Below are 23,355 nucleotides of genomic sequence, written 5' to 3'. Positions count from 1 at the left end.
TCCTGCTCCAGGTTGTAGGACCGCTGGATCTTTTGGATAAAATGACTCCAGTACCTGGATCCAAAAGTAAAAAACCCTGTACCTGGAGGGTCTTGTTCATAAGTTGAAAGGTTTAACAGGGTTTCTCTTCACTGACCAATGCAATGCAGAGAGTAACGAGGCAACCTCACACCCAAAGCAACAAAACAAGATCCGATTGAAGATAAAGCATTTGGGGGTTTGAAGGGAACAGAGCAACTTTGGAAAGGAATGATAATACCAAACCAGTATTTATCTTGCATGTATTGATTTTTTTTTTTGAGGAGTTTAGTATCAAAGATATTTTTTAGGTGTGAGATAGAGCAGCTTTTTGTGAGATGAGGAGAATGAAGAGGATGCTTTGGAAAGGACATTAAGTATCTCTCACTATAGTCAGAATAGCCTGCTTTCCCGATATCCATGCAAATGGCAAAAAAGTGGTTTTCATTTGGGGAAAAAGAAGGAATGGGATAAGAGGGTGGTCTTTTGGAGGGCTTTCTGAAGAGTATAATTTCCATGTAGAAAACCTCAGTTTGCGAATTGTAAGCTCTGAAGTTGCAAATATCTTTGAAAAACTCTGCTAGCAAATTTAAATCAAATGTATTCTGTAGCATTTGTCTTAAACTGGTTTCGTGTTTCCTGTCATGTTTTAAATTTGAGGCAACTCCCCTTTGTATCAGAAAATGAACGAAATAAAGGCCGAATACCCAATTTCATAATTCACATTCTAATTCTGTGGTTTTCATCTTTGTCCCCTGAACTTTCAAGAAAAAAAAAAACTGGCTTGAGAGAAGGAAATTCATTTTAAAACTTAACCTGTTAATGTTGAGCATGAAAATTTAACATATGTATTTAGGATACAATGTGTAAATAACAACATGGCAGACGCTCTTCTGTCAGCCACTCAGAACAGAGAAGAGAACATGCTGCAGCTGAAGCCCTCAGGTGTCTCTCCTCCAACAAAGTTCCCTCCTTGCTTCCAAGATGCATTTGGTAACTAGCTAGTAGACACTTTTTCAAAAAAAATACAAATCAAGTACACATTTTGGCTGTTGGGGAAACAAAGGAATGTCCATGCCTTGTTCTAAACCACCAGGTAAACTTGTAATCGCCAGCTTCTTGCTTGACATCGGCACTTAGCGGAGGGACGCACATGCTGTGCCTAAGACTATACGTTGTGATATGGTAGCGAAAGATGCCTTTGGCAAAAGGCCATCCTAACCACAGACCTCTGTCAGGCCATTTCGTTAGCTGAGTGCTCATGAAAAAATTGACCAGTGTTCATTGACTTTTGAGGCTTTTCCATTATTCAGTAGTTATTTTGCAGTTTCCTGTGATTTTGCCCTTTTAGCCTCGTCTCTAGTCTTCATCGCAACCACCAAGTTTATGTCCCGCACAGTGCTTTTGATTAATTGGAATTATCTGCTTTTAAAATCGGTTTAGGAGATCGTGCAGCATGAGACCAAGGCCATGATCACTGCTCTGTTCCATAGAGAGGAGCCAGAAATTTCAGAGGTACGCGTCAAGGAGAGTGGGGAAGAGATCGGAGCGGGCTGTGCCAAGCAGTTACTGCACACGAAAGGCTTAGTCCTAGATTTTTAGAGAATTGAAGTGTAGCTGATTTACAATGTGTTCGTTTCATGTGTGCCGCAAAGCGATTCAGTTATGCACACGTGCATATGTGTATAAAGACACACACACACACACAGACACACACGTGCATGGGTCCTCCTTCAGAGTCTTTTCCACTAGAGGTTATTACAAGATCCCGAGTAGAGTTCCCCGTGCTGCACAGTAGGCCCTTGTTGGGTATGCATTTTCTGTGTAGCCGCGTGTTTCTGCCCAGCCCAAACCCCTCGTTTATCTCCACGTCCTTTTGCCTTTGGTAAAACCACAAGTTTGCTTTCTATTTTCTTTTGTCTCCACTTTGAAGAAACTGGTCTCTCTCAGCCTAGTCACCAGCAGATATGTCCTTAGCACTTTTTCGTATGTATTGTAATCTGTGACTATTGTGTTTTACAGCTTGTAAATTAGATACAGAGTCGAATACCGAGGCAGAGCACAGAGTGTTAAGAATGTTCAATTCCGGTGGGGGATCCAGCGAGCGGTTAAAGCCTGCTGCATATAATGTTAATATTACATTAAGTACGATGTTATTGCACGAGATGCTTATTGCTAATGTCTGTGGGGAGGGTCCGTTCCAGAGATTTCAATTTCAGTAAACAGATTACGGAGTTCCACCATATGCAATTAGGGAGGCGGTAATGAAATGGTTATAAAGTCCCTTGTGGGCCTGTCGTCTTTTTTTTTAATTTTGTAAATAACATCAGAAGCATTCTAGAGGGAAGTGCTTATGCATTTATTTATTATTGATTTTTTAAAAATACATTTCACATTACTAGTTATTGCAAATCTAGTCTCGGTGAGTTGAAGAAGATACGCTCTTTTTACATTATTAAATGCTGAATGTGTAGGGAATTGGGAAGGAGGTATTCTTCATATAAATATATTAAATATGCATGAACAGTGATTGCAAGAAATTAATTTACAGCTACATTTACTTGGCAAATAAAGCCTTTTCAAGGTTTGACCCTCTCGTTGTTCATGATGCGTGATTACAATACCTGCCTTTGGTCAACGGTTGCAATGACTGCAGATGGTTCTGTCCTCCAGTTGAACCATGTGCAACTGCTGAGAATAAGTTGGATTAAATGTACCCTCTTTCAACAGGCAACGCATTGGTGTAGAGGTGACTTCAATATACTGCCAAAGTTTTGATGTATCCCTAAAGAGTTAATGGTTATTCCTTCTGAGGAGTCTAATAAAGCAGTAAAAATGAATGCTAGGTTGCTGTCAGGTAATATATCTCCTTGGAGTAAGATGCTTCATATAGTAGATAAAAACTCAGCGTGCCAGCCATTATCCGGAAGCCCTCCTCCGGGGGAGGGGCAGGGGCTTGCAGCGGGCTGTCTGGATTCCATTTCTTCCCAGCTTGGACAGGTCGCATAATCTCTGAGCTTCGTTTGCTTCATCTGTAAAATGGGAGTCATTATAATATATTCCTCCTAGGGTATTCTGGAGATTAAAGGAATGATACCTATCAAGCCCCATACACTCTGTTGCTCACGATGCTCAATAATTGCTAGTCATTTTTATAAAGCGTTTTTTATTCACTCATGAATGCGGTAGCAATTATTAAATTGACCATTTGGCAGAACTGGGGGTAGAGTGATGAAGAGCAGTCCCTTGAGTTTGGTGGACTTTGCCGAATTCCTGGACCTGACTGGGGACTGTGAGGACCTTGAATGCCGCCTCTGGTGCCCAGAGGATTATGTTCCTGTGGGCTCCTTGTGTCTTTCACTGGCACTTTATAAGGACGCAAGTATGTAACAACTCTTTCTTCTTCTTCTGTTTCTCCCCCAATTCACCCTTCAAAACTCATCCAAGGAGTGGTATTGAACGGAAGACTCCAAATCTAAGCGCGGGGGAGATGCTGGATGTAACGAATCCACTCAGACTTTGTTGTCCAAAGACTTATGCTTGTGCAGCCTTGGCCAGCATCTTAAATTGCTCTGTAGTTTTGTGTGAGGGCCGACATGCACACGCCTTTCTACTTTGTACATGCATGAGCATCTTTAGCTCAACCTAGGCAATATTTGCAGACCTACTCTGTGCATGTCCCTGCTCCCAAAAATATATAGAACATTTATTAAAATGGGTGTTATAGTAGGTACTGTAGTGGGGGAGATGTAGCAGAAAGATGATAGATAGACAGGCAGATAGATAGGAAGAAAGAAAGAAAGATAGAGGAAGAAGACAAGGCAAAATATGCTGTTTGGTAGGCAGAGAATTGAAAATGGGAGTTCGGCAATGAGTGAAAAAATGAGAGGGGGAAGAAGAGGAAGAGAGGCAGGAGCACAGACCCGAATCCGCTGGAGCTGGTCAAAAAGGAGAGGCACCAGAAAGACATGCCTTCTCAGAATCTTTGGATGGGCCGCCCCCCACTCCTGAGACTCCGATACAACCTGAGAGGCCAGCCCTTCAGATTCTGTGTCTCTGATGGTTTATTCAGAAGTGGATTCAGGAAGGGAGCAGAGGAGGAGGCATCACAGGATATCAGGAGATGCAGGAGAGGACAAGGCCCCAAAAAGGTGAGAGAGGGTTTCCAAAAGAGGGTGTGGCTGGAGTAACGTCCGTGCTGAGGCTCCTGTCAGCTATGGTAACACTTAATAAATGCGAGTTATTAAAATCACTCATAAATTCCGTACGGAGCATCCAGCAAGAGGAAGGCTAAGAAACGGCAAGCAGATTTTGTAACTTCAGGAAATGGGTGATGGAGGCTTATTTTAGGCACTCAAGCCCGTCCCTTCCTTTGTCCTACTGTCATCCTCCTGTTTCCCTCTGCCTTGGTCTCTCCAGCTGGGCTCTCGGCTTTGCTCACAGACTGTCATCGATTCCCCAGTTCCGTTTAGTCCGTAGCAAACTCCTCAGCTGTCTGCGCGAGAGGACCAATCTGGGCTCTGCGTCAGGGGATGTTTCTCTGTTAGTACCTGATTTTCAGCTAAATCTGGGCCTTCCGCCTTCCTCTTCGGGATCTTTTCTCAAAGCCCATCTTCATCTCCACTAGTCAAAGTCCTGCCTCTATTTAAGCTCTGTTTTAGAGAATAAGGGTATTTCTTGAAGACTTGGCTGGTTAATTCTTCCGACTTGGTTTCTTCCTCTTTGCTGTAATATTCTGAAAGTACTTACAAGAGTCTAACTCGTGTGGCCATTGTAAACTCTTCCCATTCTCCTTGCTAGGTTTCAGCCCCTTGCGTGTTGTAAGGACCCAGAGGGTAACTTTTGTCAGAGTGGCTGAGGAAGAACGTTACCTTTTTTGGTGCCTCCCTGGGTCCCAGACAGGGCACATAATAGTTGCTTGTTAAGCAGATGTTGAACTGAATTCATGGCAGTCACCGATGTCTTTCCCTAACCCTTAAATCTTCACCCCTGTGCACAAAGTAAGAATACATTCCAGTGAAAATCCTTGGTTGGACAGACAGAACTGCTGGATCTTGGGAGAAGCAAATCCTAAGGGGTTGGTACTGGAGAGAAGTCACCATATCTTAGTTATCTTTTCTGGTCCATCTCCTATTCTCGTCACCATCTATTTCTAACTACGACGTCTAAGACTTTTATCTTTTTTTTTTCTTTTCTGTACTGAGGTTTATCATCACAAATCCTTTGATACAGAGATGGTTTCAGACCTCCCAATTCATGTAGTTCTTTATCTTTTCAAAAGAACATCACCTGCATCCCATTGAAACTGATATGCTACGTGAGTCATCTCAATCTGCCTTGAGTATATTTCTTTGTGCCAACTTGGTCTCATTTCTGCAAAGGTCAGCAGAATTGTCATACTGAAATTTAGTGTTTCCTCAGTTTTCCGTCTGCCAAAGCCAGCTGTAAGACAGATATGTTGGCATAGGTATTAACCCTGCTGGGCAGATCCATATTGGTGTCTTTGTTTTATAGATGAGAAAATAGGAGCCCAGAGAGGTCAAGTGATTTGCTCAAGGTGGCTGGCTTCAGAATGGCCTGTGTAGACGGATGAGGTATCTGAGAGCAAAGCCATGTGGGTGTTGCTTGGCGTATGGCCCCATTCATTTATGCCAGTTTCCTTATCTCCCCACAATTTCATGATGCAAGAGCAGTGCTATGGAAATTAGGGACTATCAGGAAAAAACAGCTGAAGAATAGGAGAAAAGATAAATCCATCACGAGTGACAGGAAATAGACTGCCCTGCCCCTGCTTAAGTCTCTTTTGCTCTGATATTTGGGACTCGGGGTTTTGCTGTCCTGTGGATCGTCATCCCCTGTGGTCCCCTGGTCGTCGTCAAGGTTCATTTAGTCCTCGTCGTGTAGTTACACTGTTCTCGGATCAGAAAATAAAGCACCTGCCCCGCCATTCATCATGACACAGGCGTTGAATGTTGTTGTTGTTTTCCTATCTGTAGGGATGCCTTTCTGCGCATCCATGTAAACCCTCATACTGCGTTTCCATCGTGACCAGGACGCCTTTTTATAAGACACATGGTTGGGGGCTGGGGCTACTTTCTGAAGCTGTAAAACTTGGAGAAGCGAAGAGCATCTGTCACCATAGAGAAACTTGGTAAATGCAGCGGTGTAATATTATAGAAAGAGCTTGAGAGGAGAGCAGAAGCGTGCAAATGAGATTTAGTGAGGAGCATTTCAGGTACTTAGGATATGGGTTTTTTTCAATTTTGATTTTCTAGAATCTCTTTTAGAGAATGAGGTGTGTTCACTAAGTGGGCCTGGCTACATGCAACTTGAGAAGGTTTTATTACTGGTACCCCTCATTTTGTCCAAGATCCAGATAGTGTCCATTTAGCAAGTCAGAGAAATCCCTACCCTGCAAGCCACCAGTCACCCCAGTGACACCGTGTTTGCCAAAGTGTGTCTCACGGGTACCACTTCGGTAGAACGCTCATGGGTACAATGGAAAACCGCAGCGCCGTGTCAGCACGTTTGATGCAAACCAGAGCTAAACCGTCTGACATTCGCAGGGCCGTTATGGTATGTTCTGCGGGAGGTTCTGGGGGAGGTGGGGAGGACGGTATTAAGTGTTTCCCTGACGTTTTCGTAAACAAAACACTTTTCCCTGGAACAAACATGAAGATCTCTTAAAAAACTAAGGCACTGGGTAAATGCTGTGATAGAGCCTGGGTGTCCCAGGGTCTGGGACATCATCTGTCAACACTGGAAGGAAGTTTGGCTCAGGAATAGTAGAGCCCAGTCACCTTGTGGCCCTTGATGCTTCTCACTTTCGGTAGAGGGTCCATACACGACTCTGCCAGCCCCCCCCCCCCCCCCCCGAGCTCTTAGACAATGCCTGGTGATTGTTTGCTAGTACGAGGTGAATTCTTATTTCCTTGCCAGAGATGATTAAAAATGCAAAGAGTCAGAGCAGTATGACCAAGTAGCATCTGACTGAGGTGGAGTGAAATTGATGGGCAATTGGATGATGTCTAAAAGGCCCCCAAGAAGCGTGTCTGCAGACCATCAGTGCTGACCTAAAGGAGCCACTTTGATTCCCCTGTTTGACTCTGGTTAGGTGTCTGCCCATTAGAGCCAATGCAGACATGGAGAAGGCTCCGGGGGTGGTGGAAGCCACAGCGGAGAGAACAAGGCACCCCCCAAGGCACCCTCTGCTCTGGGAAACGTTCTAGCTACAGGTTCAAGGCCTAGTCCCTGCTTTGACACTTTACTTCCCAAGTGACCATGAACCAGCCTCTAAAACCTCTCCTGTTCTCACTTGTATCTTTAACATATGATGGGTTAACCACTGATGCGTTTTTCATAATCTTTCCCTTCTCACATCCACGATTTGTCAAATGAAATCATTTCTATGAAACGAGTAAAAAGCGTACATGCTAAGATCAAAGGGAGGCTCAGGTTCCCCTGCTCTGCTGCCCTGTTGCTTCCCCAGGGCATCCCCTGGGGCCTCCGGGTAGGGCTTTGTGGGCCCGGGGAGGAGCACCCTCTCTCTCCAAGGCCCGTATCCCCATCCGGCGGCTCCGTGCTTGCTCAGTCTCAATAAGGGCTGAATGCGGCGTCGGGTGGGAGGGGCCTGGGGAGGCACTCGCTGTCCGAAGCCGCTGCTGGTCACCAGGTCTGCAGTGATGCAGGTCCAGAGCTCGAAGGGGGTTATGGGTCGGTGTAGTTCTGTGTAGGGGGGGGGAACAGAGCACCCTGGCCTCACAGTGGAGGCAAAGAGCAGAAGGAAAAGCTCAAATCTTCTCCTAACCTTAATTAAAGGTGGGATTCTACCAAGGATTTGGGGCCCGCCAGTTATTTCTTTACAGGAGGCTTTGCGAAGAGATGCTGGTCCTACCATGAGCCGGGTAAGGCTCTCCCCGCGTCAGTTCCCAACTCTGCATTAGACGCAGCGCCTCCCTTCTCATTAATATGAAGCACAGCGCCATCCAGTATTTCTCTTCTTTGAGGCCGTCGTTGGCCTATTTACTTAAATTATGCAGAGAGTTTGTGTTTCCTAAGATGACAGCTTCACTAGGATCCGTTATTATGCTGCACTTCCCAGGGGATTCCGGCCGCTGACAGACAGCCACTCAGGGTTTTTCTAGACCCTTCGAATCCGAGGAACTTAGTGAAAATGCAGCCCCGCTCCCCCAGCCAATCAGAAAGTGGCATCCCAGGTGGGACTAACTCCCCCTTCACAGGCTAACCCTTTTAAAGCCAGGTCTTGTCTGCGCGTTGATTGTGTTCGTCGTGATGAAGCCTCATGGAACTTGAGGGTCCGAGGAGACCTTGGAGATCACATGATCCAGTGCATTCCATCGCATTTCATGCGAGAGAGTGGAGGGACGTGACTTGTCAGAGCAGAGGTGAGACTAATGATGACATCAACATTTATAGACCCGCAACCTGACAAGCATAAGCGCGGTATCTGTTACTGTGTCTTCGTTCTCTGCACTGCCGCCGTGGACTCAGTGGCCTTGTTTTGCTGATGAGAAGGTTGAGGACCACAGACCTTAGACTAATTGCCCACGTTTTACGTCTGCACAGTCAGTCATGAGTGGCTGGATTTGCCCGAACCCCTCTCTTTGGCTCTGAGTATATGCCTCTCCTACTGCCCTACCATCCACCGCTCTGGGCCCATCTCATTGCCAGTAGCTCTCATAGTTTGTTTTTTCTGTTCTTACCACAGTTTTGGTGGGTTGCCAATTTTTAAAATGCTATTCTCATTAAAACATAAAAAAATGAAGTTCCCTCTGTGGTACAGTGGGTTAAGACCCTGACTGCAGTGGCTCTGGCCCCTGTGGACGTGCAGGGATTGAGCTGCAGTGTAGCAGCTGCAGCTTGGATTCAGTCCCTGGCCCAGGAATTTCCATATGGTATGGAGTTCAGCCAATAAAAAAAAAAAAAGAAGACCAAAAAAAAAAAAAAAAAAGAAGAAGAAAACAACCTACAGTGATCACTCTAGTCCCCTGGCAAATGGTGTTGCTGTCTCACCAGAGATGCTGGTACCCAAATGATGCCCTCTCTTCTGGATGCATATCATTCTTGATCCTCCTATTAGACAGGAATCATGGTTCTACCTTTTATCCGCTGCCCCTCACTCATAGCTCTCCTGTTTAACTTTAAATCTCTGAACTTCTCTGCTCAAAATTCTTTCTAACAGACATCATAGTAAATACCTCTTCACTTGTTGGACAAGTAAATGATACACATTCATCACAGTTTGGCAGCCTGCCCTACGAGGGTTTTTAGGGCACCTCTAAGCCACAGCATGCCTATTGAGAACTGGGTGTAGATTAAAGGCCAAGTTCCTGAACACTGATTGAGCAGTCTTTGTATTCTCTTTTGTGTACTGTATTTTATGTTACGTATTTGTGCTTGAATCCACATGCCTGAGTAGATTTGTTTCTCTCCTGTATCAGAAAGATTAATTCTTTCCTTCTTGTACCTCTAGCACTAAGATCATGCTCCTGCATTATTTATTAATTTTGAAAAGCCTTTTATTTATTAGAGACAGTATTTGTGAGCTCGCCACCAATAAAACAGTTATTAAATTGCTTTTGGCTGTTTCAAAATTGTATTTCATTTCAATAAGTATTTATCAAGCACTTGAAACATGTCCAGGACTATACTCGGCCTTACGGAAGGAAGCAAAGAAGTGTAACACTTGGTCTTAGCCTTCAAGGAGCTTATAGTTTGCATGAAATAAAACCTATTCCCATGAAACAATTTAACAGACCAAATGCCTAAATAATCATCATGGATATTAAATCTTCCCAGAATTGTTAAGAGAAAAAAAAAATCTGTGGGTTTCAGGGGCTTGAAGTAAGTTCGAATTGTGGGTTAGGTGATGACAAATGGAAGGAGGTCATTCCACGCCTGGAAATGGGAGGTGAGAGGCACAAAAAGCCCCACAGAGCCTGTATGGGTGACTTGGTAAGAAGAGAACGGAGGGCGCAATTTACTCTGTAATGTAAGCAGTCCTGGGAAGGGGAAGGTCACCTTGGGAGGCGGGTCCAGAAGCCTGGGGTAGGGGACTCGGAAACTACCCTGAAGATTTACATTTTACCCTGAGAGTGCCAGGAGCCCGGAAAGGCTGTGAGCCCAGGAAACGCTTAATGACGATGACGATTGATGGACATCCGTGAGAGGACAGGTGGCAGAGGACACTAGAGCCAGGGGAGAGTCGAGCCAGCAGGAAGGGAAGCTAGGAGCTTATGAAAGCAATTCAGTACAAGGAGGTGAAAATATGGAGTAGGATATGCGATAACTTGCTAAAAGAGATCAAACAAAAGTGGACTAAAGAAAGTGGATGACTCTACTATTGTGTATAAAATAGATAAACAACAAAGACCTAATGTGTTGCACAGGGAACTATAGTCAATATCCTGCAATAACCTGTAGTAGGAAAGAGTCTGAGAAAGAATACCTATATGTGTGTGTGTATATATATGTATATAAACATGTATAGTTAAATCACTTTCCTATACACCTTAAACATTGTAAATCAACTATACTTCATTTTTTTTGTCTTTTTAGGGGCACACCCAAAACATATGGAAGTTCCCAGGCTAGGGGTCAAATCCGAGCTGTAACTGCTGGCCTATGCCAGAGCCACAGCAACGCGGGATCCAAGCCGTGTCTGCAGCCTATACTACAGCTCATGACAACACTGGATCCCTAACCCACTGAGTGAGGCCAGGGATCAAACCCACATCCTCATGGATACTAGTCGGGTTTGTTACCGCTGAGCCACGACGGGGACTCCCAACTTCATTTTTTCTTTTTTTTTAAGTGGATGATGAGTTAGACGTATGAGATGCCGAGAATGAGTTGAAACTGGCTTCAAAGTTTCAAATGCTGATGTTGGTAGGAATTCTATTTCGAGAGAAACGTGAACATTTTTTGAAAATCCACTGTAAAAACACAATGTCACATAGCGTAATAAAAGCTTTACATGCATTGGTTTATTCATTCCACAGATTACCTTGAAAGTCGGATATAAATGCAGAACTTGCACTCCATACGCAGGAATTCTCAGGTCCAGGGCGCTTATGTAGCTAATTCAGGTTCTCTCAGCTGCCTATCTGACACCCCAGCAAAGATGCCTTTCGCTGCACAGCCCACCCTCACCAATCTTGGCCGTACTCCGATACTGTGTTTCTGTGCAGTGACCCCGTGGGCAAATCCAGCGGCCCTTTCCCAGTCTCACTGGCTTCAGACACACATGCTGTCTTCATCTTTTCCATTCCTCCTCCCTTGGCCTCGGGACACCATTCTGTTCTAGTTCTTCTGTTTTTGATGGTTTTCTTTTTTCTTTCTGTCTCCACTGGTTTTTAAGATTCCATCTTCTCACTCTCCCTGAGCTTTCCTCTCAAGTCCCAAGGTTTCATTACTATATATGCAGATGATTTCATCATTGGTTTTTCTCTCTCAAACCTCCTTCTGGAACTTGGGCTTCATAACTATGTACCTGTGTCCAGACTCTCCACCTGGATGTCTTAGACAACTCAGACCCAGCAGGCCTGTCATCTTTCTGCTCAGCTTCCTTTTCCTCCTGTTGGTTTTGTACTTGCTGCTGTCCCTGTGTCACGAGTGGCCTCACCCTGTACCTGGTGTCCCATACTTAGAGGACAATTAGTCTGACCCACTGTTTTACAGATGAGAAACATGTCCCACCGACTTTATTAAGTCCTCTCCTGTCATAATCTTGAGAACTTGGAGAGAGGTATTGTACTTCCCAGCCCCAACTCAACCACAGGCAAAAGCTTCTTTAAATTAGAAGTTCCCAGAGTGTCCGTCATGGCTCAGTGGTTAACGAATCCGACTAGGAACCATGAGGTTGTGGGTTCGATCCCTGGCCTCGCTCAGTGGGTTAAGGATCCGGCATTGCCGTGAGCTGTGGTGTAGGTTGCAGATGCAGCTCGGATCTGGCGTTGCTGTGGCTCTGGCGTAGGCTAGTGGCTACACCTCCGTTTAGACCCCTGGCCTGGGAACCTCCATATGCCGCGGGTGTGGCCCTGGAAAAGACAGAAAAAAACAAGCAAAACAATAACAACAAAAAATCAGAAGTTCCCAATGTACTTGATTTACCTTTTTCATATTAAAAAGGGGTGAGAGCCGGAGAGATGATGTGCATAAAAGTGAGAGCTCTGGAATGGTAGGAACAGTCTGAAATTGAAAGGACGAGGGAAATGACTAAACTGTCAGTGATTCCCAAACTGCTCTGTGTCTGGTATACGTGCTTCCTAGAATCAGTGCTTGCGATTGAGTTTTGCCACTTAGAAATACTATGTGTTCCCTGCAACAACAACCAACAAAAAGCTAATTCAGAAAATGCTGGCAGTTCTGAGAAATAAATATAGCTCGCAGGCCACTCTCTTTCCCCATCATGCAAAGAGTTCTTGGTAATATTAGTGACCATGGAATGTGAAACTTGTGTCTGCGATCTGTAAAAAATGCACATCCTCCCCACAAATACATCATTGGATAGAGAAGAGGAGGCTGGGAAGTGAACTACTGAAGTGCTCCCTTGCAATAGTCATGTGTTCAACTGCCCAGAGGGGCTTATTCTTTGCCCACAGTCCCAGCTGAAGACATGCGAGAGAATGCACTTCCACTGAAGTATGAACAATTGCGGTTAAGCCAGTTATAAATTAATTGCCTGAAATGGTGATACTTTACATGAATCCCTGGACCCCAAGAGCGTCTAACGGCGATAATGGCAGTGCATTGACCGTGTTTGTTGTTTCGGAAGCCGAATGAGAATGACACCTTTACTCACAATATGCAACCGAATCAAATTTCTTCAGTTAGACTAAAATTATACTACTTTTGTAAATTAACTCTGGATGGTCATCATATGCATTTTGGTAAATAGAAATGGGATGGAAATATTATTAAACCAGTACTGTTTGTTTAGCCTAAACGTCTTCCAAGACCTGGATACTATGAGAGAAGATTAGTTGAGCTCTCGATGGTGAGAAACGAAGGACCCAAGAGAGACGAGAGAGGAGAAGGGAGAGCTTTCCATCTAGGGATCAAGATGAACAACGTTCAAAAGGCAAGAAATAGTAATTAGCCAATATATGGAATAAGAAGCAGGAGTTGACCCACCAAAAATGAGTAAAGCTTTTCCAAGTCCCAACTCACCAAATCTACATAAGACGTTGCAGCCCTGGGTTTTAACTCTTGACTCGTGATGAGCAATGACCTCCTCCCAGAGACCCTCTTCCCACTCCTTCCTCTCCTCCTTCCGACCCGTTATGTCAGGCTCCGCCCTCCTGCCACGTCTCCGTCGGGCCCCTGTCATCACCACCACCTGCTGTTTGTCTTTATCTCATCAACCAAACCGTGCCACATGACTGGAGTGTTTCAATACCCAGCAAATTGTCAAACACAGATATTTTACCAATAGCGGTTGGATCAGGAAAAAAATAAATACATAAATGAGCCTTGCTGCCAAGACCTAAGACATTGTATTGTTTTAGGTTCCGTTTTCTGAACTAACATTCTGCAGACAAGGTGGAAAACTTGACTATAGTCACAAAAGTAAAAGTAACTTTGAGGAGTTCTTGTCGTGGCTTAGTGGTTAATGAACCTGACTAGTATGCATGAGGACGCGGGTTCAATCCCTGGCCTCGCTCAGTGGGTTAAGGATCTGGTGTTGCCGTGAGCTGTGGTGTAGGTCACAGATGTGGCTCAGATCCCTCATTGATGTGGCTCTGGCATAGGCTGGCGGCTACAGCTCCGATTCGACTCCTAGCCTGGGAACATCCATATGCCGCAGGTGTGGCCCTAAAAAGACAAAGACAAAAGACAAATTAATTAATTAATTAAAAAGTAACTTTGAAAAATGCTGTATGCTATAACCCCTTATATATCTACAGTACAATTTACATATTAAGGGTAGTTAGCTATTAATCTCGGCTTGGCGTGGACTTTCCCAAACTTATTTGATCCTGGAGACTTTATTCTTTCACTGATCTGGTGTTCCCGGTAGTAAATATCCTGCAAGATGCTGGCTGGGGAACAGGCCTCTGGTGAAGGTGGGTGTGCTTGGGAGGAGGGTCAGCAGTTTGCTTCTGGCAGAGCCTACTGCCAGCCTGTTATCTCTGAAAGCTGGATCATGTCGCTAGCGATTAGAAAACGCTCGCCCGAGGGAACTGGGAGCTTGCTCCTGCCCACGCCCAGCCCTGGGCCCCCGAGCTTCTTCCTCTCTAACCTGGGACGCTTGTTTACTCTGCTCGGTCCTCGGTTATGACTGTGCACGTTACACCTGCCTGTGTCGTGTACCGTCGGAGTGCTGGACTCTCCGTTCCAAGGCACAGTGGCCGACACCTCTTTTCAAGTAGGCATACTTCTTGGAGGATGAAGGAGACATTTCTGTAACCACTGGTGTCCCAGCCTTGAATGGGGTTTCCCTACAGACTAGTGTTAGCTCCGTCAGTTTTATATAGAGATATAGAGAAACTTAGTATTGTAGAAAACTTTCGTGGTTTTGCTGTTAATGAATGAAACATGCCTTTTGCAGTATATTCACATAATATGGTATCTTCCTTCACTGCCTCATTCCATCCTCCAGTAAACATTTTGCATAGTTTGGTTTATAGTCTTCGAGATACTCTGCATAGTCAAACAAACAATACAAATGAATGTAAACAGAGATATAGGTAATATGTCAGTTTATAAATACAGTTGTTTTGTTACCTAACAGGCTCATCCTATGAATATCATTCTGAAATTTTCTTCTTTTACTCCCAAGACACCATGAACATCTTTCCATGGTAGATCTTACTTTTTAAAAAAATGATTGAAATATAATTTATTTGAAATGTGCTAATTTCTCTAGAGCAAAGTGATTAATTTGTATAGATATTCGTTCTTTTTCATTTTCTTTTCCATTATGGTTAATCCAGGATGTCGAATATAGACACTCGTACTGTACAGTAGGGCCTTCTCGCTTATCCACTCTGTGTAATAGTTTGTGTCTGCGAACCCCAAACTCCCAGTCCATCCACTCCCTCCCACTCCCCCTTGGCAACTGCAAGTCTGTTCTCTATGTCTGTGAGTCTATTTCTGTTTCATAGATAGGTTCATCTAGGTCATATTTTAGATTCCACATAGAAGCAGATATCATATGGTATTTGCCTTTCTCTTTCTGACTTACTTAGAAGGATAATCTCTTGGTCCATCTATGTTGCTGCAAATGGCATTATTTCATTCTTTTTAATGGCTGAGTAATATTCCTTTGTATATATGGACCACATCTTTATCCGTTCATCTGTTGATGGTCATTTAGGTTGTTTCCTTGTCTAGGCTATTATAAATAGTGCTGCTGTGAACATAGGGGCGCATGTATCTTTTCAAATTATTGTTTTATCTGGATATATGGGCCTGGCTTACTTTGTAACGTCTGCTTGGTATCCTAGTACCTCATGTTATGGATGATTCATAATTTATTTAAATAGTCTCCTATTGAATGCTTTATCTTTGGATCATTTGTAAAATATTTACTTGTAAAATAATGGCCCCATGAATAGCATTCCATGAACCTCCTGGTGTTAATGTGACTATTACTGTGGGCAGGACGGCTGGAAACAGAAGTGCTGTATCTCATGAATGCACATCTTCCACTGTAATAGATATTACGAACTTTCCCTTCGAAACCACTGTACCATTGTACACCCTTCTTCAATTATTAGTGATACTGAGCACTCTGTTCCTTTGTTAGCTGTTTGTATTTCTTTTATGAATTGTTTATTCATATCTGTTGCTTATTCTTCAGTTAGATTGTTTATCTTTTTATTGTTGATTTATAGGCAATGCTATATTTTATGGATGTTCGTGTCCTGTTACATTTGTGGAAATTCTTTATACCAATTCTTCATTGTCTTCAAAATTTATTTGTGCCTCAGAGAAGTTATATATTTTTATGTAGTCACATATATTACACTCTTTCTCTTGGCTTTTAGATTTTGTGTCCTGCAAGTAAGTCTTTTTCTAACTCAGGCTTATAAAACTACTCTCATATTTTCATATGGTACTTTCTCAACCTAATTTTTTTTACAAATAGATGTTTAATCTATCTGGAATTTATTTTTGTGGATGGTACATACTAGGAATTTTCAAGGTGGGAAGGATACCATGGAAAACATATCTAGGATTGTACCACTATTTATTGCATTTTAAAAAATATTTGTTAAAGTTTAGTAAAAATAAAAATAGATGTTTTGGCCAAGTATATAAGCTATGTTTATTTTCTCCAGAGTCATAACATTGACAAACTGCTTCATGTTTTTGTAGCACTTTAAAAATTCCCAAACATTTTTGTATCTGCCCTCGCTCTATCGGCATCAGCCTTTTGAGGGAGAGCAGATGCTATTATCTGTTTTAAATAGCTTGTGTATAAAGTCTCTAGGAGAATTAATGGTTTTATTGATGCCAGGAACCAGCTCCCTTTACTTCCCAGTACTCTCTCTACTATTATAACAGTTATAACCTGTGGACCAGGTATGACTCTATATTAGAAAACAAACAAACAAAAAAAAATTTCAAGGCAGAAAGTCTTGACTATGATAAAAGTGAAAGATTTAAGTTAAGCAATATAGATTTGTTAAAACCATTGATCACAAGCCCTTTCTCCCCATCTCTGGCCTTACATAAATGGCCATGACTGAGTTACAAACCTGCTGGAAATGGGAGTGGGGTGGGTGCCTGGTGCAGGCTTAACTGGAGAGGTGCAAATTGTGCCAGTGTAATTCCTAATACAAGACAGTGGAAAATTGCTAGCACAATTGAGAGCTGTTAACACAACAGAAAGGACTCTGAAGGAGAACCTGATGTGTCTCTCCTGCATCTTTTTTGTCCCCACTGTCATTTTCCAAGGGGATAAAATGAGATGACATTGGGAAGAAAACTACCACACCAGAGCCAGCAGTGATTGCTGCTTTGAATGCCGTGCAGCTGAGCCAGTGTGGCCAGATTGATCCATCTCTAAGCAATGGCCATTATATTGCGCTTTACTCTGAAAATGCAGTGCTGTTGTGTTTCCCCAGTTGTCTGTCGTGATGGATGGCGTGACACTCAGTGCATTATTTTATGTTTAACAATCTTGTGTCGTGAAATTAACTGAGGTGTATATTTTCAGTAGCATCCCCAAAGGAAGCCTGGACTATGAAAAGAATGCAGATGGGGGAGGAAGTTTGAACACGAAGGAAAGAGCTTTATTTTGTTGAAATGTTCTTTAGATCATGCCTTCCTTAGATCTGATTAGATCCAGTGTCTGATTTTTACACCATTACCTTAGTGCTCACTGATTTTTGTCTCCGAGAAAATTCTGAGATTGAAATCCTCTTTAATTTATCTATTACCTTAATTTTTTGAAGTCATGATGCTTTGAGAGTGCTTTGAAAGGGGAATTGTTAGACTTGTCAAGCATATGTATGAGCCGAGACATAGTCATAAAGTGTCAGCCCCCCCAATAAACGAGCAAACAACAACAAAAACGGAACCGCAAAAACTGTCGGAACAGAATAAGCCTGTAACAGGTACATAATCCATTGCAGTGAATAGAATGCCATCAAATCACACAAGGTTTAGAACTTTTTGCTGCGAGAGGATAACTTCTGTGTTCGCCTTGGGCCTCTTCTAGGAATGAGATCTGATTGTGACTGAGTATATCTGGACCTTCCACCAAGCCCAGTTGATAGCTGACCTGTGACAGCACAGAGAACAGTGTCCAGCCTGGTACAACAATTATTTGTTGAATAACTGGATAAGTTAGTGAAAATGGGGGCTGGGGATTAGCATGCGCACACTGAGGCACATGGAATGATTGGCCCCAGGGACCTGCTGTATAGCACGGAGAACCCTACCCAATATTCTGTGAAATCTGTGTGGGAGAAGAATCTGGAAGAGAGTGGGTAGGTGTGTATGTATGACTGAATCACTTTGCTGTACAGCAGGAGTGATCCACCACCTTATAAATCAACTATACATCAATAAAACTGTTTAAAAAGGCGAATGCTCGGAGCAAAGTACTTGTGTTTTCCAAAGAATTTTTTTTGTTATAATGTTAGGTATCATTTTGTGGCTATAAAATTGAGTTAAAAGATAACATATCCTACTGGCTATTATGATGTTTTTTGCTTAGGCTCTGCATATTTCTGCCTCTTACTATACTTTTGCATGTTGGAGAGTTGGATTGGTTAAAAAAAGTGCAAATTCTTATATTTTGTCTATCTTCTACAGAGGAAAACATGAAATAAAAGATACCCCAGATCTTTTGCAAACTATGTACTGTATATAGACTTTAATAATAATTTTATTAAAACAATTGGCTCTGTGTACTGTGGATGAGTTCACATAGCCAAGAGGACTAAAATTTTCCAACATCCTGGCTCTGAACAGCATGGCCATGCAATTTCAGTGCTGCAGTGTCCTTATATGTATGTAATCATAAATTAGGAGCAATAGAGACAGTAAATGTATTAAGACTGTCTTAATCTTCATTTACCTAAAATCCGAGAACCTCCATAGTCCCAAAAATGATTAACCCTTTTAAATGACTTTTCAGTAACAGAAGTTTGAATTGAAATGGAGTTCCCATGTATCTTAGTTGTATTTTATAATATATTTTATCCCATAAGTTCTGCTGTAAAATATTTCTATGAGTTTTGCTATTAATTTATCAACTAAAAATTAAATAACTTCCTTAGCCAAATGTTTTCATAGTTATATTTAAAGGCAGAACACCTGAGTTTTAGATATCAGGGCACATTTTAATTTGGGAAACAGTCTATAAATTATAAGATATTATTTAGATTTTTCTTAGACATTTTAAGAAAGCATCTATCTTAGAGCATTGTCTTTGTTCCAAAAAAAAAAAAAAAAATGAAGAACAAAGAACAAGAGACTGTTGGACTTTTTTTAAAAAAGATATTCAACTAGAAAACAAAAATAATCCTTCAATTGGTTAATGGCTGTCCTTGATAGACTGCAGCAAGAAATCCAAATTTCAGCGTATTTAGCCCTAGGACACCCATTATTGCTTCTTTTCATGCAGTCTTAGAAAGGAAGAGATGGTACCCTGTCCTTGGCCCTGTCTTGGGCGGCAGCCCCGTCTGCTCAGTCTTCTCTTTGAAAGTCGTTTCAGTCTCTTAGCACATTCAACTGTTAGAAACTTAAAGTCGGGAGAATCTTCCTTGTATTTACCTCACTTCCTTCATGCTCAACAGTTTCATGGTTGTTGGAGTAGGGCCATCAGACAATTTTTGCAGTTGCTTTTTTGTGTGCTTGTTATTTATTTGTTCGTTTTATTGGGGGTGGAGAAGGGGAGCAGAGAGAGTCTGGAAAAGGAAAGGTGATTGGCTTCCTGAAAGCATCATGTTTATAAAAGAAATACTTGCTCCTTTCAGAGAAATCAGAAAATCAAAAAGGAGTAAAGAGATTTTTTTTTTATATCGTCCCAATTTCATCTTCTCCAGGAGATGGGCATTGTTCACATTTTGGTGGTACTCTCTTCTGTTTTTTCTTTGCAGACAGTGTTCACATATTTAAGATGCTATTGGATGTTTGACATTAGATCAAGAACATTTTTCTTTCTTTCTTTCTTGGGCTTAAGCAGCAGAAATTTAGTTTCTCACAATTCCAGAGGCTAGAAGTCCAAGATCAAAGTGTCAGCAGGGTTGGTTTCTTCTGAGGCTTCTATCCTTGGCTTAGATGCCACCTTCTCTCTGTATCTTCATGTGGTTTTCCCTCTGTGTGTGTCTGTGTCCTAACTTTTTTTTTTTTTTTTTCTTTTTAGGGCTGCACTTGCAGCATATAGGAGTTTCCAGTCTAGGGGTTGAAATTGGAGCTACAGCTGCCAGCCTACACCCACAGCTACATGGGGATCCGAGCTGCGTCTGCAACCTACACCACAGCTCAGGGCAATGCCAGATCCCTGACCCACTGAGTGAGGCCAATCAATTTTTGATACACGTAGAAACCACATGGGAATCTTTTTTTATTTTGTTGGAGTATTGTTGGCTGACAATGTTGTATTAGTTTCAGGTGTACAGCACATTGAATCAGTTATGCAATGCATACACATAAATCCATCCCTTTTTTTCCATATAGGTTCTTACCAAATATTGAGTAGATTTCCCTGTGCTATACAGTTGGTCCTTGATAGTTACCTGTTTTATGTATAGTAGTGTGTGTGTGTTATTCCCACAGAAACGAACCCACCTGGGGATCGTAAGCCACGGATTCTGATCCAGTGGGTCCAGGGTGATGGGAGATTCGGTGATTGCTTCTGGTCTGTAGACCACACCTTCCGTACCGGGGTCCAGAGCAGATGAAGAGCAGTGTTTACAGAAAATATGATTAAGAGTGGAAAATCAACATGCCCCCGTTAGAATCCCTCCCTGCCCCCTGGACATGTCCAGAGCTGGCAGGGCGTGGAGCAGATTCTGCGTCTGGCCCTGCCACTGCCGTGCACCAGCCGGACGTCGTATCACTTAGGGCTGCCGCCTAAGTGCGTCGTCTCTCATTTCCCCATCTTCCAAATGGGGATAATAACACCTGCTCTCCCTACTTCACGCGACTGTCGTCAGGGTCAAATGAGAAAACGCATGTGAAAGCTCTTTGAAAATTAAAAGTGCTGTCCAGTTGGAAAGGGATCAATAGTAGCAGAAGGAGGGGTGGGCCGAGGGATGTTGGGTAACAGAGGGCTCCCCGGAAGAGCAACCTCTGAGCTTGGGCTGGAAGGGGGTGAGCGAGGCCGACTTGCTGTTATTCCAAAGGAGAGGTAACTGGGGGAGAACACACAAAGACAGAAGCAGATGCGTCTCGTAGGCACATCCCTGCACGAGAACCACAGCAAACGGCCAGGCTCTGTCCCGAGGAACTGATGAGATAGGAGATTTTTTTTTTTTTTTTAAATGGTGCGGCAAAGAGCATGAGAGGAAAGAATACCACATCTGAAATCTCGATTGCAACCTTCAGAGTGGATGCAGCGGCAAAAGAGGTATTATTTCGCAAGGCACTTCCACTGTTGCCTGTTTAGCGAACAGCTCCCCCCTTGGCAGGTGCGTCATGCAGATGACACCTCTGAGCTCCTGGTCACTAAGACTGTCGCCACGAGGCCTGGACTCTCCCAAGGACCTGCCTGTGTCTGCACCAGAGGTTTGATCCCAGAATTGTATGGGAAACACCTGCCTTGCATCTTTGCCTGCTTGGTCATAGGCCTTCTGCCAGTGTCTTCATGGATGTCTCTGGGGTTGGACATGGCCCCACGTTGAGAGGGCCTGTGTTTAGTTTAGTGCTTTCCTGTCACTGTCTTGAAATTCCTAATAATTTTGATGGGAGTTCCCATTGTGGTTCAGCAATGGGTTATAAACCCTACTAATATCCATGAGGATGTGGGTTCGATCCCTGGCCTTGCTCAGGGGGTTAGGGATCCAACGTTGCCATGAGCGGTGGTGTAGGTTGAAGACGAGGCTTGGATCCCGCGTGGCTGTGGCTGTGGCATGGGCCTGCAGCTGCAGCTCTGATTTGACCCCTGGGAACTTCCATGTGCTTCATGTGCGGCCCTGAAAAGAAAGAGAAACTCCTGATAATTGTGACTAGGGGCTGCTGCAGTTTCACTTTGCACTGGGCCCCATTGCTGCGTTCGTACTAACTCTTCTCCCCCCCAACTACCCACCACTGACCTTCTTACCAACCCTGCCTCCCTTTTGCCTTCTAGAAACACTTTTTTGGTGATAATCTGTTGCGTCAATGGTTCTCAATCAGCTGCACGTCGGTATCACCTGAGGTGCTTTAAATAATGAGAATATCTAAATTCTCCCCAATTAGAGCAGGATTTCTGGGGCTGGGGCCCAGGTCTGCATGAACATACGTGTTGAGATATGCACGTGATTCTTAGCATGTGTCCACTGCAGGGAATAAGTCCACGTTGAGAAGAAGATTCCGGCTGAGAATAACTATCCATTTTGCAGAAAGCATCCTGGATTTAACTGAAACTTGACGGTCCCCTATGGACGTGGCTTGCTTTGGCGTCCTTTCAATTAGGGACTGATCATTCTTTTTTTTTTTTTTTTTTCTGTCTTTTTGTGTTTTTCTTGAGCCGCTCCCTCGGCATATGGAGGTTCCCAGGCTAGGGGTCAAATCAGAGCTGTAGCCACCAGTCTGCACACCAGAGCAACAGCAACGCGAGATCCGAGCCGCGTCTGCAACCTACACCACAGCTCATCGGCAACGCCGGATCCTTTAACCCTCTGAGCAAGGGCAGGGATCGAACCCGCAGCCTCATGGTTCCTAGTCGGATTCGTTAACCACTGCGCCACGACGGGAACTCCGGGACTAATCGTTCTTGAACAGCAGTGCCTCATGCTCCAAATGTTGCTAACAGTGCTTTCCCCACCGTCGTCCTTGCAGAGCGCTCTCCCGCAACATGCTGTGTGCTTCATGTGCTGCGAAGGCAGCATTCTTTGGCCGCCTCAGCTCCAGTGGACGGCACCTCTTCTCCAAGGACATGCGCTGTCACACCTATAACTCTGTCATTAGAGTTATAGGATGAAAACGCCATGTTCTCCGCATAGACCCACTAAGAATTCCGTATTCCACCTCCCTGATCACAGTCCTGCACAGTGACACCTGCATTCTTCACCAATTCTCATAAATGCCGAGGGCCTCCATTCCCAAGAGTCCCATCCTGTTCTCTTACACAATAAGGAGGGGCAGTTTCGTGTATCTGTCTAGTTCTTGGGAGAGGACAAACTGGTCCATGTGGATGGACCATTAATACAAGCATCATGAAGGTCAGAGTAATCTTGGAGTTCCCGTTGTGGCTCACAGGTTAAGAACCTGATTAGTATCCATGAGAACGTGGGTTCGATCCTTGGCCTCGCTCAGTGGGTTAAAGGATCCAGCATTGCCGTGAGCTGTGGATTTGGCTCGGATCTGGTGTTGCTGTGGCAGCTCCGATTTGACCCCTAGCCTGGGAACTGCCATATGCTGCGGGTGCAGCCCTAATAAAAAAGAAAAAAGAAAAGATTAGCGTGACATAATCTATTAACCTTTTTTTCTCAATTTCGGTTCTTTTCTCCCCCCTTCAGGTGCAGAAAATTTGGATCAATGCCAATTTGTGTAATTGGATTTTTAAAATAAGCACACACGAAGAAATATCCAGCAGTTCTTTTAAGCTCTTTTAGTGAGCTTGACAAGGGCCAAATCAATTAAGAAAATTGCTTTAAAAATACCTACTAATTCCAAATAAACCTCTCCCCGACTTCAGAGACAGTGTATGCC

At 43.6% G+C, this 23,355-nt stretch overlaps 1 protein-coding gene and 1 long non-coding RNA gene across 5 annotated transcripts in view; one reads left to right on the top strand and one right to left on the bottom strand.

Moving 5' to 3' along the window:
- Positions 1-23,355, top strand: part of POU6F2 (POU class 6 homeobox 2) — a 486,199-nt gene that overhangs the window by 159,025 nt on the left and 303,819 nt on the right. The window lies entirely within an intron of this gene.
- Positions 730-13,322, bottom strand: LOC146395116 (uncharacterized). The gene is made up of 2 exons (XR_014833326.1): positions 13,210-13,322; positions 730-5,007 (listed from the first exon to the last, which is right to left on the bottom strand). It is a non-coding gene; the product is annotated as an uncharacterized LOC146395116 (long non-coding RNA).

Source organism: Sus scrofa, chromosome 18 (genome assembly GCF_054392235.1).
Source record: "Sus scrofa isolate SSC_HxYL_T2T_F1_AM1 chromosome 18, Sscrofa_HxYL_maternal_Yorkshire_Landrace_v2.0, whole genome shotgun sequence".
In the NCBI taxonomy this organism is placed as follows: Eukaryota; Metazoa; Chordata; class Mammalia; order Artiodactyla; family Suidae; genus Sus; species Sus scrofa.
This window is presented reverse-complemented; position numbering and strand designations above follow the sequence as displayed.